This window comes from Periplaneta americana, chromosome 8 (genome assembly GCF_040183065.1).
Source record: "Periplaneta americana isolate PAMFEO1 chromosome 8, P.americana_PAMFEO1_priV1, whole genome shotgun sequence".
Lineage (NCBI taxonomy): Eukaryota > Metazoa > Arthropoda > Insecta > Blattodea > Blattidae > Periplaneta > Periplaneta americana.
This window is the reverse complement of record NC_091124.1, coordinates 18,275,142-18,293,630: the sequence shown is the minus strand read 5'-3', so window position 1 is coordinate 18,293,630 and position 18,489 is coordinate 18,275,142. Positions and strand designations below refer to the sequence as shown.

The 18,489-nt window shown below is 35.9% G+C and overlaps 1 protein-coding gene across 2 annotated transcripts in view; it reads left to right on the top strand.

Moving 5' to 3' along the window:
• Positions 1-18,489, top strand: part of Ude (Uracil-DNA degrading factor) — a 65,806-nt gene that overhangs the window by 30,473 nt on the left and 16,844 nt on the right. The window contains exon 1 of one of the 2 annotated variants that reach the window (XM_069832495.1): positions 15,797-15,951. The exons of the other annotated variant lie outside the window; for it this stretch is intronic. The gene's annotated coding sequence lies outside the window, so the exon portion shown is untranslated. Of the gene's footprint in view, positions 1-15,796; positions 15,952-18,489 lie in introns of those variants that run through there. 2 annotated transcript variants of the gene reach the window in all.

The window sequence follows — 18,489 nt, the reverse complement described above, 5'->3', positions numbered from 1 at the left end:
CTATCTCTAGTAAAGGCTGCGGCGTGTGAAAATTGGCAACGTCGGAGCGACGTGCTACAGTCGGTCACTCGCGCCTTTATTGCAAGGAAGTTATCTGTGATGCTTGTCATTAGAATGTTAAATTAGCGGTTCTAAGTAGGAGATTATATTTGTGTTCGTATGTGAAAATGCCTAGTTCCTGTGTGGTACCCGGGTATAAAAGCAATTATGCCTCGTCAATTAAAACGGAGGGCTATGTTCGATCATTTAAATTCCCTAAACAAATACACTTAGACAAGAATGAATTCGTGCTATTCCACGTGACAATTGGAAACCAAATGACAGATCCATTGTGTGCATAAAACATTTTCGTGATTCCGACTTAATTACAGTTGAAAGATATGTAGATAAGAATGGAAAACAATGTGAACGTGTACTTGGAACTCGTATTTTAAGTAAAAGTGCAGTTCCAAAACTGTACCCTGGCGTGTCTTCTTACCTCAGCATTAACGAGAGTGTGAAAAGAAAATCTCCGGAGGAAAGAAAAAAGGAAGTGGAGAAGCGACTGAAGACTGCAGAAGAAGACGAGAAAAGATGAATTGAAGAGGAAAATAAAGTTACTTCCTATGAAAACTTTTTATTAAATATGCGTTCGAAGGTTCTGTCTTATCCGCAAGACTGGCGTGTACATACAACTGACAGTATTTATATCTTATATAAATTAGATTTTACAACTATTCCTAAGGTTGGTTTTAGTATTAGAATAAATAAGGATCTTAGTACTGAGGTTCATGTCAACGGTGGAATAATGCCTAATGCAAGTGTACTTATTGACAACAAACTTATTTTTAGGAACTCTGTTCCAAGTGAATGGAGCCAGTTACAGGCGGCGTTTAAATATTGTGACAATTTTCATGATGTCATTAATAATGATAACAGTTTTTTAATTAACTTGATAGACAAGTTATATGAAAAGTTAGAACATGTTAAAGATTTAATATGTGAATTGTATTCATTGTATTTGTTTTGTTTAGGAATTTGCCAACCCTTGAGTGCTAATAAAATGCATTGTAAATGATTATGCATGATTGATTGCATTAGGTTAGACATACTCTATAATTAGAACACAATCTGAAGAAAAGCAATATTCAGTATAATATTTCGTTATCATGAAATGTGATATTTAAATCGCTAAAGAGTTCAGCTTCATTCAGTCCATCGTGTTTAGATAAGACTCTTTCTAAGAACAGCACATCGGCCGACCGCGAAGGCGGAGTTGCCAAGTCTAAAGCCTCAGCCTTTACTAGAGATAGCCTTGATTTCAGTCGTATTCTGACATCTTTCTTTCTTTCTTTCTTTCTTTCTTCCTTTCTTTCTTTCTTCCTTTCTTTCTTCCTTTATGTATTTATTTCCTTTTTTTAATTTATTCAGCTGCATTTCTTTATATTTTCATTCATTTTATCATTTATTTATTTTCTTTATTTCACTATTTTATTAGCTCTCTTCAGTTTGTTCATTTCACATTTTTATTACATGTTTACATTTTTGCACTATTTAACTGATTGTTTTATTTTTTTTCCTATTTATTTCATATTTATTTCGTTTACTGGTTTCTTTCTTCCTTACATTCAACTAACAGTTAGGCCTATGCCATAATTTATTTACTTATTTTCTTTTTTTATTAATTAATTTAATATATATTTAGGTACGTTAAACTTGCAATTCTTAAGTGAATTTTCTTGAGTTTCGAATGCTGGCATTTTCGTGGGCTGTAAATAACACAATTTAATAACATAATAGTTCACTTTGTTCAGAACCTAAACTATTAATATAAATTACAATATTCTTCAAACTATTCACGACTGTACACAGCTACAAAGAATGATACTATGCGTTGTTTATGTGAACTGCGTATCGTGTGTAGCGAGCGGTAGCAGGTCGCGGCGCGGGTGACATCTATATTCCTCGCTGTACTCAACTGAAATCTGTTGTTTAGGTACGAGCTTCCTACCTATAGTGATATACGTACTTAACATGCAGGTACTAATTTTTGTCAGCGTTTGGGCACATTTCGCATTTATCGTGGTTGCGAAAATCTACCATCTCTAGTCAAGAGAAATCGCTATATCTCTGCCGAGAATTGAACCCGGATCCTCCGAATTAATAGTGAGAACCTACAGTAGAGATGGACGTTTATTTATAATAATTACAGACATAAAATTAGTGAAGCCGAATGAAAGCATGAACAACGAACAGCATACTGTACTGTACGTCTTCACCTGCATCCTGCATGTCGAGGGGAAAGTGACGCTACGCCCTCTGAAGGCAGGTGGCGACTTGGCCTACATTCAAGGAACCAGCTGCAGATAGCACCTCAAAATACGCAATTAATTTCGTACATTCGCTAACACCCGCCTGTTTTCCTATCAAAAGTTTTCACATTCCAGTTTAGTTCAACTTAAGGCCATGGGCCATGGCAGGACATTTCCCAAAACTTAACGGAAGCACAGGGAGACTCCAGCGTCTAGTAGTGGATGACTAGATGGATGTATGAGTTTTTTTAATTCTATGTAATTCTATATTTGTAATCACTTGAGGATGAAACGCATGAATATGTTGTATAATGCATGGACAGATGGACAGAATAATAATAAAGATGAATGACTTGAGTTTATACAAGACTGCATAAATGAATTAATAATGTGTGTGCGAATGGCTGGATGGATGGATGGATGAGAAGATGGTTAGTTGAGTAGATGGATCGGTAACTTGATGGTTGAATAGATAAACGAAAGAATGATTAAGTAGATGGAATGGAAAAATGACTAGATGAGTGGAAGAATGGATAAGAAATTGAATAAATGGAAGGGAGAATGAGAAGGTAGATGAGAGAATGAATAAATGGGTGAGAGAATGAGTAAATAAATAGGAGAATGAGAAGATAAATTGAAGAATAAAAAAGTAAATTGGAGCATGAACCAACGGATGGAAGAATAAGTAAATAAGTGGAAGAATAAAAGTGCAAGTTAGAGCATGAATAAATGGATGGGAGAATGAGTAGGTAATTAGCAGAACGAACAATGGATAGGAGAATGAAAAGTAAATGGGAGAATGAATAGATGGACGGAAGAATGAATTGGTAGATGAGAGAATGAATGGATATATGGGAGAATGAATAGATGGATGGAAGAATGAATGGTAGATGAGAGAAGGAATGGGTATATGGGAGAATGAATATATGGATGGAAGAATGAATTGGTAGATGAGAGAATTAATGGGTATATGGGAGAATGGATAGATGGATGGAAGAATGAATTGGTAGATGGGAGAAGGAATGGGTATATGGGAGAATGAATAGATGGATGGAAGAATGAATTGGTAGATGAGAGAATTAATGGGTATATGGGAGAATGGATAGATGGATGGAAGAATGAATTGGTAGATGGGAGAAGGAATGGGTATATGGGAGAATGAATAGATGGATGGAAGAATGAATTGGTAGATGAGAGAAGGAAGGGTATATGGGAGAATGAATAGATGGATGGAAGAATGAATTGGTAGATGAGAGAAGGAATGGCTATATGGGAGAATGAATATATGGATGGAAGAATGAATTGGTAGATGGAAGAATGAATAGATGGATGGGAGAATGAATTGGTAGATGGAAGAATGAATAGATGGATGGGAGAATGAATTGGTAGATGGAAGAATGAATAGATGGATGGGAGAATGAATAGCTAGATGGGAGAATGAATAGATGGATGGGATAATGGGTAGATAGATGTGAGAATGAATTGGTAATTGGCAAAGTGAATAGATGGATAGGAGAATGAAAAGGTAGATGGAACAATGAATAGATGGATTGAGAATGAATAGGTAGATGGGAAACTAAATAGATGGATGGGAGAATGAGTAGGTAGATGGGAGAATAAGTAGATGGAAGGGAGAATGAATAGGTAATTGACAGAATGAATAGATGGATAGGAGAATGAAAAGGTAGATAGGACAATGAATAGATGGATGGGAGAATGAATAGTTAGATGGAAGACTAAATAGATGGATGGGACAATGATTAGGTAGATGGGAGAATAAATAGATGGATGGGAGAATGAATAGGTAATTGACAGAATGAATAAATGGATAGGAGAATGAAAAGGTAGATAGAACAATGAATAGATGGCTGGGAGAATGAATAGGTAGATGGAAGACTAAATAGATGGATGGGAGAATGAGTAGGTAGATGGGAGAATAAATAGATGGATGGGAGAATGAATAGGTAATTGACAGAATGAATAAATGGATAGGAGAACGAATAGGTAGTTGACAGAAAAAATAGATGGTTAGGAGAATGAAAATGTAGGTGAAACAATGGTAGAATTAATAGGTAGATGGAAGAATGAATAGGTAGATGGGAAAATGAATAGGGAATGAATAGGTATATGGCAGAATAAATAGATGGATGGGAGAATGAATAGGTAGATGTGACAATGAATAATGAATGGGAGCATGAATAGGTATATGGCAGAATAAATAGATGAATGGGAGAATGAATAGGTAGATGTGACAATGAATAGATGAATGGGAGAATGAATAGGTATATGGCAGAATGAATAGGTAGATGTGACTATGAATAGATGGATGGGAGAATGAATAGGTAATTGACAGAATGAATAGGTGGGTAGGAGAATGAAAAGGTAGATGAAACAATGGGAGAATTAATAAGTAGATGAGACAATGAATAGAGAATGAATAGGTATATAGCAGAATAAATAGATGGATGGGAGGATGAGTAGATGGATGGGGGAACGAATAGATGGATGGGGGAATGAAGAGATCGATGGGAGAATGAATAGATGGATGGAGGAAGTAAGAGATCGATGGGAGAATGAATAGATGGATGGGGGAATGAAGAGATCGATGGGAGAATGAATAGATGGATGGGGGAATGAAGAGATCGATGGGAGAATGAAGAGATCGATGGAAGAATGAATAGATGGCTGGGAGAATGAATAGATGGATGAGGGAATGAATAGATGGATGGGGGAATGAAGAGATCGATGGGAGAATGAAGAGATCGATGGAAGAATGAATAGATGGATGGGAGAATGAATAGATGGATGGGGGAATGAAGAGATCGACGGGAGAATGAATAGATGGATGGGGGAATGAAGAGATCGACGGGAGAATGAATAGATGGATGGGGGAATGAAGAGATCGATGGGAGAATGAATAGATGGATGGGAGAATGAAGAGATCGATGGGAGAATGAATAGATAGATGGGGGAAGAAAGAGATCGATGGGAGAATGAATAGTTGGATTGGGGAATGAAGAGATCGATGGGAGAATGAATAGATGGATGGGGGAAGAAAGAGATCGATGGGAGAATGAGTAGATGGATGGGGGAATGAAGAGATCGATGGGAGAATGAATAAATGGATGGAATGATGCGCTCGTGAATGGATGCGTAGGTGGTGGAATGGATCGAACTTAAAGGATGGTTTGGTAGGTGTTGTGATTGTTTGGAAAGTTGGACGAGTGGGATGCATGAGTGAGTGAATGGATGACTAGATTAATGATTTAACGAATGAATAAGGTATGGATGGAAAGATGGCGAATTAATGGATGAAATGAAGAATGGATGGAAGTATGGATTCATAAAGGTAGGCCTATCGAAAGGTGGGTGGGTAGCTGAATGAATGAACATAGAGTACGCAGTGGTCTGCTGGGTGGTCGGTTGGATTTGTGACCACGTAAGACTAGGCGTCCTTGGAACAAAATAATAAAAGGTAGTGACGTCGATCCGCTAACGAATTCTGCATTCCCGTGCGATATTAAGAGCTATGCGGACCATGAGATGAAAGGAGAACGGCAGGACGGTCGCATGCCTCCAAGGTCTTCTCGCAGCCTTTCGGAGGTCCTGCAACCTCACCACAACGCGACTGGGTCACAGACAACTTGGGGGATTACGCAATTCGGATCACTGCACACGTAAATAGCGTTCGAACCTCTAGAGAGTTTACCTCATCAAGTCGTTATTTTTGCTGGAAGGTATTGCGATTTATTTTCAAATGGACTAATTTTAGTTGAAATAAACGGACGATACGGCCTCTGACGTAGCTTAAGGATGGTGAGGTTGGACTTGGAATCTCAGGTTACGCTCGGGCGTGGGTTCGATTTCCGTTTGCGAGATTACTTGGTTGGGTTTTTCCGATATTTTCTCCAACTGTAAGAAGGATTTCAGGTAACTCATGACGAAGCGAGTCTGGCTACTGAGCTACGTTGGTGGCTCTACAAAAAATATACAATACATAGCAATCAGATTATTAAATTTACAAACCTACACTATTATTCATCAGTTGAGCTATAAAATATAATACATAGCAAGTAAGTTAATTCAATTTAAAAGCATAAACAATTCAATCAGTTGACAGACAAGTAAGATTATCAGAAATGTGAAATAGGTGTAGGTACAATTGAGTGACAATGTGACCTGTTCTGGCTCTTGTTAAAAAAGTTTGAACATGTCTGGGCAAGTACATTTCCAGGTCATTTGGTTTCTTTTGTACAGACTGTAAAATTTTTCCTTTGTCAGAAGAGAGCCTATTGTTGATCCATAGGTTTGTAAAATGAGACTTTACTGAAGCAAAAGCACTGGATAGAGATATCACTTGAAGAGGTCTTGGTTGCAAATATGTTGCCTGTTTTGCAATATTATTGACTTTCTCGTTTCCGGGTATACCACAATGATATACAAAAATTGACAACACAGGTAAAGTTACCTAATTTCGTGATATCCCTAATCCCGTGATACTTTTTTAAAATTGAATGTCCGTCAAAACTTTGCCGTTCGAGAATAGTGCCAGACATCTTTCTTTAAAGAGTGCATTTTTCGCCTACTTTTGAGACATCGGTGAACTTCCTAGCAAGACACCCAATCCCGTGATATTCAGTGAAAAAACCTATCACGGAATTAGGGAACTTTACCCTATCATGCAAATTAATTCAAATTACAAGCATAAACAATTCATCTGTTGAGCTATATAGATGCAGTGCGAAGATAACATTCAGTGTCGCCAATCGTACACAAAAAGACCTACATTATAGAATTCAAAATTTCATCCCCCCTCTGGTAATTATAAAAAGCATTAGGTTTCTGTGGAAAACAGCTGATATTATTATTTGTATACTTAATCTGCATCATTATTTTCTACAAACACATTATTTACCCGTTCCAATGAAAGTGTCACCTACTGAGAACTGGTGGAAATATTTTAAAATTGGTTCATTTGTTATATCTTCGGTTCTGAATTATTCCGTAGTTAGAAAGTGCGCTTGCAGATCAGAAAATTCTAGGTCAGATATTTCTGAACATCAGTTCTATAATGAACTTATTCTGACGTCCGTTTCGGTGAAGCGTAACAATCATTTCTACTTGCATTAATTTTATTTAATTTTGTGATTGTGACATTTTACTTGCCATTAATTGTATAATTATTGGATTATTAGTAATATTGACATTTTTATATGCTTACATAATCTTTGGTTTCTTAATATGAATTACAGATCTCGGATTCAGTGTTACCAACACGTAAATTGTATCCCCGTAAGTCTAACACCTGGAAATCCGTCAAAATTAAAAAAAAAATCCACTCAATATATGTAGGCCAATATACAAATAAAAAGCAAATTTTAACACAACGTACTTACCAATTTTGATTAAAATAATAATTCGTCAACCTTTGACTTGATTACGAGGAAATCTGAAAAAGGGGATTCTTCAACATGGAAGGCACAGGCAGGGCTGTTCAAGAAAAAGTAAAATCCTCCGAAAATTAAACAATTAAAATGACAGCAGTTAAAAAATCAAAAGATCATGTAAATCGTAAATTACGCCAGAAAATCCGTCACCCATCAAAGCCATTCTTTTCCCGTCCGCTACTTTCAAATTCCGTCAGTTTTGACGGAATTTCCATTCCGTCAGTTTTGACGGAATTTCCGTCCAGTTGGCAACACTGCTCGGATTATATCTCTGCCGGTCAGTGGCAGTTAAATTTCGAATGGCTTCTCTTACAACGTGGGCGTCAGCGTATTGAAAACATTACAACTTTCCTTCCATCTCCTCACTTTAGGCCCATAACCAAAGCTCGGAAGTTGGGGACTTGTGTCTTTGAACGTGGCTAAGCTACCGGACTTCAATGTCAACAAACTCCCGCTTCCAGCACGGAGGTACTGTCAGGTCTGCTATAAAAGTGGTTCCTGGCTGGAACAACATAATGATAATATTATGATAGGTTGAAACATCTAATTTTATAGCATATATATATATAAACATGCAAAATACATCAAATTTACAATTCTGCTCTGTACATTTCATTACAGTGTATGACTACATGCATTCGAAGATTTTCGAACCCATAAATTCTTCGTCTGTTAGTTAAACATGATTTGAAACGAAGGAAACTTATTTCCACGTCACATGAAGTGACGGGAGTAAACTTTAATTTTTTTATTTTATTTATTTTAACTAGCTACCTAGTGAGTACAAATTGCATTTATAAAATAAAAATGTTTCTAGCCACTACCGTTAGAGTCAGGCTCGTGTACGGTGTGGTCTTAGTGAATAATATAACATAAAATTTACAAGGACAGTTTACTAAATACAATAATTAACTTAATTCAAACCAATAAGTACAACACAAGAGCAAGAATAAAGAAGAAAGGGAAAACGAGAGAAAAATACACATTTAATATAAATTGACAATCCGACAGAAGCCAGTGATATTCAATAAAAACATGAATATAGTCGATAGAAATAAAAGGTAAAAAAAGTACATTTGTTACTATTATATATCATGGATAATTTTACAAAATTCTTTTTTAAAAGTTTCAATTTTAAAAAATTTCAAATTTGTAAAATGGTTTGAAATTTTATTATAAAGTCTTGGGCCTAAATAAAATACTGAATATTTCACTGTCACTGTTTCCTGTTCGATTTTCAGCAGATCTCGTATCTGAGAAAGATAAGTATATCCTAAATTTTTCTCGCAAATAGTTTTCAATTAGTGTATCACTACTAGGGAAGGTCCCTCTACGACTTGATCCATGGCTATGGACAAATTCTCCATCAATTTAAAGGACTGCAATGTCTTTCAATGAATGCCCGTTTCCAGCTCTAGTTTATGTGTGGTACAACTTACAAGATATAAACTCTGCATTAGAAGAAAATAATGTATCTCCTCAGAATTCTTCCACGAAATTCTGTACCTAAAATTTAAGAAATGCATTTTCAAACTTCCATAACACCCATTCGAATAACACGTATTTTCTAATTCCTCAAACAGACCGTTTACCTGTAATTCTCTTAATGTCATTGGCTTCGACGTGACACAGTTTATTCGTTCGTCTTCTTGCCATTCGATGTGACCACTTTCTTAGTACAAACGACTGTCCCTGAGCACTTGCAGCGTGAGCTTTGTGTACGTTATGCCTGTAACCTTACTCAAGCACACGACACACAAGTCCCCAAGATCCGAGCTTTGCCCATAACACACTTGCAGAGTTTTCTCCAGCGAGAAATGTGTTGCGAGAAAGAGGCGAAGAGCCTCCTCCACACACTTGGCGAGTTCTCGCTATCACTGATCACATCTCGCTATGATCATCTATGCACTGCCTTCATGCAGAAAGCAGTTTTCTGATTATAGTAATGACTCGTTGGGAGAAATATTATAGGTTTTGTATTTACGTATATTGTCGTACTTAAATATATAACCTGTAAGTATATTGTCATACTTTACAAATTACGTACGAACGCTATGTTGAATCTGAGTATTCAGATGATGAGGAAATGGAGTTACATGAACATATTTTGTTAATGAAAAGAAAAAGTAGGCCTAAAATTAAAGCCAGAAATATCTGAAAATCACATTGTATCTTACGAAAATAAGGGCGAGTTTTGGACACTGGTTTCGATTTGAATGATGATACGTTTAGGCGTTATTTCAGGTTCAATGGACCACAGTTTTTTGCCATTCATGATATGATAAAGGATCCTTTGCTATGTTGTGATTAAAATTATGTAAATTGTTATGACATATAGATACATTATTTCAAATGTTTAATTAATACTATTAAATCTCATCAAAATAAAATATAGCCCTATTTATTTTCAGATAATCTCCAGATTTCTTCTTTAAGTTTCGTGTTTTTATAGTTTTCATCCCGTGTATCATATAAATAGGCTTACGGGTGACATCGTACAAGTTCGATAAGTTTTTGACTGCAATTATCAGCCATCTTTCCTCATTTTCAAATAAAAACAATACAATTCATCGCCACCTGTGATATCTTTTTCTACATTCAATCGTCATAAAGAGTATAAATGTCAAACATCTTTGATAAATGTGTCAAGAAAATTCGCTGAGCTACCGATTCCAGCGAGAAAATCGCGCGAGGTTTTTGCCTCGAGCGAGAATCTCTTCCAGTGTGTGGACGTCCATTTGAATCCATGTTATCATTTTTTTAATTTTCTCGCAACACATTTCTCGCTGGAGAAAACTCTGCAAGTGTGTTATGGGCCTCAACGCCGCATACATAAGTGACGTTGCACAGAAGCAGAGATAAAATACGAGATCTGTAACGGAGACGTTAATATAACAGACCGCACTGATTGTTTAGGTCGTCTCTAAATAAATTGAAACAAACCAATCATCTCTGAACGCCATTGTAAATTCCAAGATAGAAAAGGCTTGTTAGACCACACACTTAGGGGTTTTCCTGAGCAAAAGATAACTCTGGCATCGTACATACGGGCTATTCCATCTCAAATCGACCGAAATATAGAGAAAATTGACCTTGCAATTTTTAAATACAATGAAACTTTTTCTGTCCATAGACAACTGTGATACAATGCTTTGTGCAAAGTTTGAGCATTAGAACTTCATAGTGTTTAAATTAAAAATATTTAAATTTATCGTATTTTCATAAAATTAGCAAATTTAAACTGTTGTGGCTCCGAAACCCTTTCACCCAATGATCAAAATCATGGTTTATTTTGATGCTGAAAAGTTAAAGTTTATATTGACATGTAAACAGTTTTTCTTACTTTTTATGGAAATGGAGAAATTTAGATTTTTCTTCATTAAGACGCCTTTGCCCACGAAAAAATATTTTTAAAATATATGGTTAGATTCCGCATTCAAAGTACAAATAAACACATATTTTTTACTGGTGCACCGTTGTTAAGAAAGTATTGAAAATATCAAATAAAGAAAATTAATAGTACGCGCGTGAGCTAACCAGCTGACTGTGAGGCGGGATCTAGTCGAGATAAGCAAACACGTGATGTTTCGTCTAGTAGCGCATAGCTGGGCTAGCTTTATCACAGGTTTTCATAAAAACAGGAGTAAAATGACGCCCAACGCTCGCTTATCTTCATCTCTGGGCCAGTGCGAGCGGTACTGCGCCGTTCAAGTCCAGGCATATGAAAATAATTTATTTAATACCCTCGAAACTTATTGCCGTGACACTAAGCAAACAATGCCGAATCCCTCTTAATAATGCAAGGTTTTTTCTCAATTTTTTTTACATTTTTACAAATGGGCAAAAAGCCTAAAAATAAGTAAAATCAGATTATCTCCCTCACTGTATACAATAAAAATTAGTATTACTTCTTATCATAACCTACCAAATGTCAGCTTCAAAATGAGCTCTCGTTCAATGTTCTGCAATAAATGGTTCCAGAGTTCTGAGCGCTGAAAGAGGCTTGTTTTTATAAAATACGCTAAATTTGTCGCTCAACAATACGAAAACCGTTTGACTTTCGATAGTATATTTTTGAAAATGCACTCTCCTCAGCACCTTGTATAAATAGGGAAAAAATTATGGTATAAAAAATGCGAGGTTTTTTACTGATCGATTTCATGTTATAGAATAGCCCGTACATATCAATCTCATTGCTTCTCCAGCTTCTATCAAACAACTCTGGATTATTATAATGGAGTATGTCAAACAACATACATGCTGTAACGCCTGGTGGATTATATTTATTTATCCATGGTTTGATATCCGTACGATGCCAGGCCTTCACCTCAATTCCACTGGATATCATTTTGACAAGGACGAACATTAATGTCCCAGGTGGGATTCATACCCTCGACCACGGCCTCCACGCACTTCAGCACTACGTCCACTTCAAATAAAATCAGTAACTTATTCTTATGCCATGACATAGAATTGCTGAAGCAACGAAGATAAACATGTCGGAACTCTATCAGAGCGCCATTCATCTTTCTGTCCATGTCCCGCGGAGGGAGCAGGAAAGGTGATGACAGTGGCGGCTCATTCTAGCTCTCAACCTGGATTATAATATTATAAGCCAGCATAATATGAAGAAAATTGTCGAGATATGAAATTTATTTTGGAAAAATAAGGAAATATGCAATGTTAACATATTTTCGTTCCCAAATCATTTGGAGCAGGTTTACATAATTATTTACAAAATAAGCCTTTAGACATTAACGGTCTTACTAATAAACCGTGTATAGTTTTTATACGAGACTTATGCAGAGTTGGGAAGACAAGTTATATACATGAAACCCTTTGGTTAAGTTGTTGCGTTTAAGCCTGAGAAGATAAAAAAGGAGGGAGTACTTCAAGCCAAATATGCTTGAAATCGGTGCGACGGATATGACGTCAAATTATACCTTTTACGCCCCATAATCCACCGCGAAATACCGCCAATTGCCAAATATTAAATTGCTACTATCGGTTTTAGTCATACGTAAACGCATTAGAATGGATCCGGAGGTAACAGGACTACTAGCAGATTATTATATCAATGTATGTTTCACAGTATATTTATTAAAAGTGTTATGGTTGTGATATGGACTGAACACTTCATTTCCACATTCTTTCTCTTATCAAGAAGGATGTTGGCATTCCTTCATATGCTGAAGCATAGGGGGACGTATCAACAGACATATTCTACAGTTGAGCCGAACAGAATATTAGCTTATTTATAAAAGAAAATAACTCCTGCTGAACTTGACTACACTTCTGAAATATTCACAACAATACGAAACAATTTATAATCGTAATAATATGAACAAAACAGCTCATAAACACACTGGAAAAAGTGATGAACTATGGGTAATTTGACGGCCATACTAATACACCTTTTTCGTTCCACCATTTCAAGCTTATGGCTCGGGGTTGGTTTAAGCATTACATATATAGAAAAAATGGCCTCCCCTCTAACAGCTGTTTGTATCGATTGTCATTTTATGATAACGGTTGCCTTGTAACCACAGAAGAACAAACCAAAGAATATATAATAATAATAATAATAATAATAATAATAATAATAATAATAATAATAATAATAATAATTGTGTATTTATTTTATTTATTCAGTCAATTTACAATGTATATTAACATCTTCTGACAGACAAATCAGTACAATTTTCGAACTGTAAGAAACCACTCTTCTCTATCCAACCATTGACCTTCTCTTAACTGTCTTTATTTACCAAAAAAGAACATACATAGGTGTCACAGACTTCGTCGTAAAAAAAAAAGCAAAACAACAAGAAGCACAATATATGATATAGGCCTACAACACAAGTACCGGTATGCAGCGGTAGTAGAAAAAAAAAGGTCAAATTAAACATAGTAAACAAATCTCTGGCTTATTCAAAAACTGAACCAATTGTGACAAAAATTAATAAGTACAAATCTATCTGCATTCAACATTTTTGGAAAATGAACAGGGACAGAATTTCATAATTTAATTCACGAAAACAGACCACAGAACAGAAATCATGGGCGTTCTCTGAAGGGTGGATGAGTGAGATCAGAACATGTGATACGGCCCAATTCTATGATGGTTTGATGATGATGATGATTATCTGATCATATTAAGCTTAATGATTATTATTTATTTTTCTCTCCTAAAATACCCTAACTATTTTCTCTTCAAAACTTTCCCCTCTTAGATTTAAAAATGCATACATTTAGAGGAATATCCACTAAGTTGGCGATACTAGTTATGTTTATGTGATATCCACATAGACTATAACTTTACGCATATCAGTGCTGTGTTACATAGTAAACATTCATACACAAGAAACGAAAACAGGCGCATTTGTTTCGGTAAGGATGACGTCAACAAGCCTAGGGAAAAATTCACAATGAAAACTTCAGTGTAAACATAGTAGTATGACGTAAACTGTAAACAGTGACTTAACAAAAAGAAATTTAAGCATTCAAAATGTGAACCGTTTACGTAAGAAATCACGAATTCTATTCGTCCTCGTGATATTGTCAATTAATGGAATCGATTTTGGGATACATCGATTGCGTGATGCCATGTAATATGTGCGCAATTTCTGACAATGCAAATATTTTTTGCTGCGCTGTTGTGTTCCTTCTACCTTTGTATTTGGTGCCTTTCCATCAGTTCTTTAATCTTAAATTAGTCTGTGCCTTCTGTTAGTCTTATTTTTTTATAAGTCGTATTAGATTTGTCCTACCATATTTATTTCACAGTTGTATTAATACGAAAAAAAGTCGACCTAGGTGGCACTGTCGGTATAGTGCTGGCCTTCTGTGCCCGAAGTTGCGATTCGATCCCAGCCCAGTCACTAGTCGGCCTGGGTGGCGCAGTCGGTAGAGTACTGACTTTCTGTGCCCGAGGTTGCGGGTTCGATCCCGGCCCAGGGCGATGGAAGAGTTCAGGGCAGAAGAATATATCAGATGATATACGACATTAAGATAGGTAAATGAATCACATTGCGGAGGCAAGAGGAAGGCAAAAAATAGGAAAGATGGGAGAATGCTGGGTTTGTAGTGAAAGACCTGCTATGGAACAGAACACGGTGAAAGCGTTGAGTGACTTCCGCCGAATTTGGAATAGACACAAACTGACTTGAACTGCCAACATAGAAAACAAAAAATCCCTACCTCTTCAAGAGCGCTACACTCAATCGCTTTCACCTTCATCTTGACGATAATAAAAGCCTAAACTAACCTAACCTAACCTGTCACTGAAATCCTAAACTAACCTAACCTAACCTGTCACTGAAATCCTAAACTAACCTAACCTGTCACTGAAATCCTAAATTAACCTAGCCTAACCTGCCACAGTTTCGTATATGCATAATAAAAGCCTAAACTAACCTAACACTAAAATCCTAAACTAAACTAACTTAACCTGTCACAGATTTGCCTATACAAAGCATAACAAAACCCTAAACTACCGTAAACTAACCTGTCACAAATAAGTACGTAAGACATAATAAAAGTCTAAACTAACCTAACCTGTCATAACACTCCATTTTCGAACTTCTACACACTTCCCTGAGGTATGAAATTGGCCGAATTTCTACTCCGCTGGAACACTGCAAACTAGCGTGAAACGTTCGTAATATCTCGTAAGTTATGTTGGTACGACATGTAAGACGAATACACTAATACGTTTTTTTACTATGTAAAAATTGGCATTAAAAACGATCAGTACAGAACGATCTACAAGGATGAAATTTTATCAAGAAAATATAATATTTTTAGTTTAAGCATTGTTAAAGCAAAACCTGAAGAACGCTGTGAAATCGACCGTTATTTTTTCTGTATTCTGAGTGGAGCCGCCGCTGAACTGGTTAATATGCTGATGTAGAATGTTGGAAATAAAGATTACGTAGCCGCGACTGTAACTTGCCGATTGGTGGTTTGTTGTGGTGGATGACGTCATGGAGTGACATCACTCGCATATTTTCGGACCCTGACACACTTTGGAGAGCTTTGTCTCTCTCACTCCCGTGCTCACAGCCTCGCCCCATCTCTCTCCGCGGTCTGACCTCGCGGGCCCTCTGTTTACATTCCGGCCGGCAAAACATGTGGCCAGTAAGCAAGAACCTTCACTCCATAGTCGACCGAGTGACGGGAAAGTGAGCGTAGCAACAGAGAAGGATCTCCAGGTTAGTGGATAATAACAACAATAATAATATCAATAGTGGTAGTGATAGTAATAATATAAACAACATGTATTTGTTTATGTGATTTGACTAGTAATGCAGTAATGATTTAACAGTTTCGTAATTATACCAACGTGAAGAAATCGAGTTATTAAGTTATTAATAATGCCGCTATAAAAAATGTGTTGCACGATTAGGTTAGTTTTCTCTCTGAATACGTAAGTAATTCGGCACTGGGTCGCCAGATCAAAGCCCTCAACAGTGGAGTTAAATTTACTACGTAGATGTTGGGGGATGATTTTGCTGACGCGATCAATATCTATTTTTGCATATAACAAACAAACCTAACCTAACCATGCAACACACCTTCAGTATTACGGCTTTTCTTCGGTGACACACAGTGATAATAAATATTTACATCAGAGAATAAACGACGAGCATTTGCGTAAAAACAACTATTTTGCCAGGACAAAAATACAAAACAAATGGAATAAGAATTAATATTTTCCGTGTGCCAAATTAATACTAAAACGGCTGAGTACACATTACCGTGTCTCACTGAAACTGTTCTAGTATTAGCAATAATGAATTGGCGCAGACTGCAGCGTTTGTGACTTGTATTCGGGAAGTCCCGGGGTTCAAACCCCCGTAAGCGGCCAATCTGACTGGAGTTTTTTTTATGATTTCCCTCAGTCATAAAGGTAAATGCCGGATTGGAAATTTACATACCATGATTCATCACCGCCTGTCACCAATATCATAAACATTAATAAAAAATTTGAAATCAGTTACATGAACACAAGCCATCTACAACACATAACAGAAACAGAAGCTCAACAACGGTAACAACGGCCTACTGGTATACCCATAGATCCTAACACGCAATATGATCACAGATGTTAAAAAGTGTGTATAAATAAACTTAACAAAATAAAATATCGGTATTATTATTATTATTACTATTATTATTATGAAGAATAGCTCTAGAATGCCACGATAATACATTTGAATCATTATTGCACCTTTTGGAAAAACACGTAAATTACAAATAAATACACCTCCATATATAGCGTCATAGTCAGAATATCACAGCAATGTACTTGGATCGTTATTGCACGGTCTGAAAAGACAAGACGTAATGTAATAAATTATAAAAGAAAAGATAAATGTTTCTAATTTAACCAGTTACTGTGGCGATTTTAAATTTACCCCTACACAATAATAATAATAATAATAATAATAATAATAATAATAATAATAATAATAATAATAATAATAATAATAATAATAATAATAATAATAAGAAGAAGAAGAAGAAGAAGAACAACAATGTCTAGAATGCCACTGTAATGCATTTTAATCGTTATTGCACGTAAATTACAAAAAATGTACAGAAAGAAACTTTAATCTTAGTCAGTTGCTTGTCTCATGTCGGAGTGCCACAGTAATGCACTTAAATCGTTGTTGCACGTTCCGAAAAAGCACGTAATGTAGTAACTTACGAAAAAAACTGAATTAGAGATACCTAATTTACTCAGTTTCAGAGGTAATCTAAAGGTTAGTCTGATATAATAATAATAATAATAATAATAATAATAATAATAATAATAATAATAGTGGTAGTAGCCCCTAGTAGTAGTAGTAGTAGTAGCAGTAGTAGCAGCACAGTCTAGTCACGAACTTGAGTTGTGAGGGTGCTAGGAACAATAGACTGTGCCAGTACTATTTAACATTGTCTGTAATGAGGCGATATTAGCGATCCTAGTGTTTAGCAACTATCTATGGATGCATATTCACTACGTATTGAGCTTCGTGATTGTATATACTAGACTGTGGTAGTAGTATAACAGAAATAGCTCTAGTATATCACGTCAATGTACGTATTATGATCAATTAAAAAGTAAATGTAATAGAATTTATCGAAACTGCGAAAGAAACGTAAATTTTCCAAAAATGTAGTTGAATTTACCTAAACACTGAAAGAAAATTAACTTCACCCAGTTACCATGATAATCTGAAGGCTATGATGATTATTCAAACAAAAATGTAGAAGTCGGAAGTAGTTGTACGTATATTTCAAATGAGCGGCAGAGGCATGAGTCGATGTTGCATTATATTACGGTAATTTCTGTGTGATACGGAGTGGAGGAATACATGTGTGACTTCAGTTTCTTCCAGAGGTTGAAAAACCTACTATCAATGCAACTTTCTATGTTTCATTTGCATTGTGATAACTATTGATCAATTTGTTCTATTCATGTGGTGCATCTATTTAAAGAAATGGATACGCCCCTAATTTTCTAGTTAATATTACGACGATGGGTGTATAACTACTTTTTCCTGTCGATTTCTTGCCAGTAAATCCCAAATTTGTAAGTCGTATGTATGTATTTCACAATAAATCACGTGCCAAAATATTTCATTGCCTTCTGCGGAGTAAGTTATTATTAAATTCTGCCGGACAAAGTTTTAAGGCTCCGATTTTCTTCCGAAATCCATTTTGCAAACAATAGGAAAATCAGTATTAAATTAATAATAGTA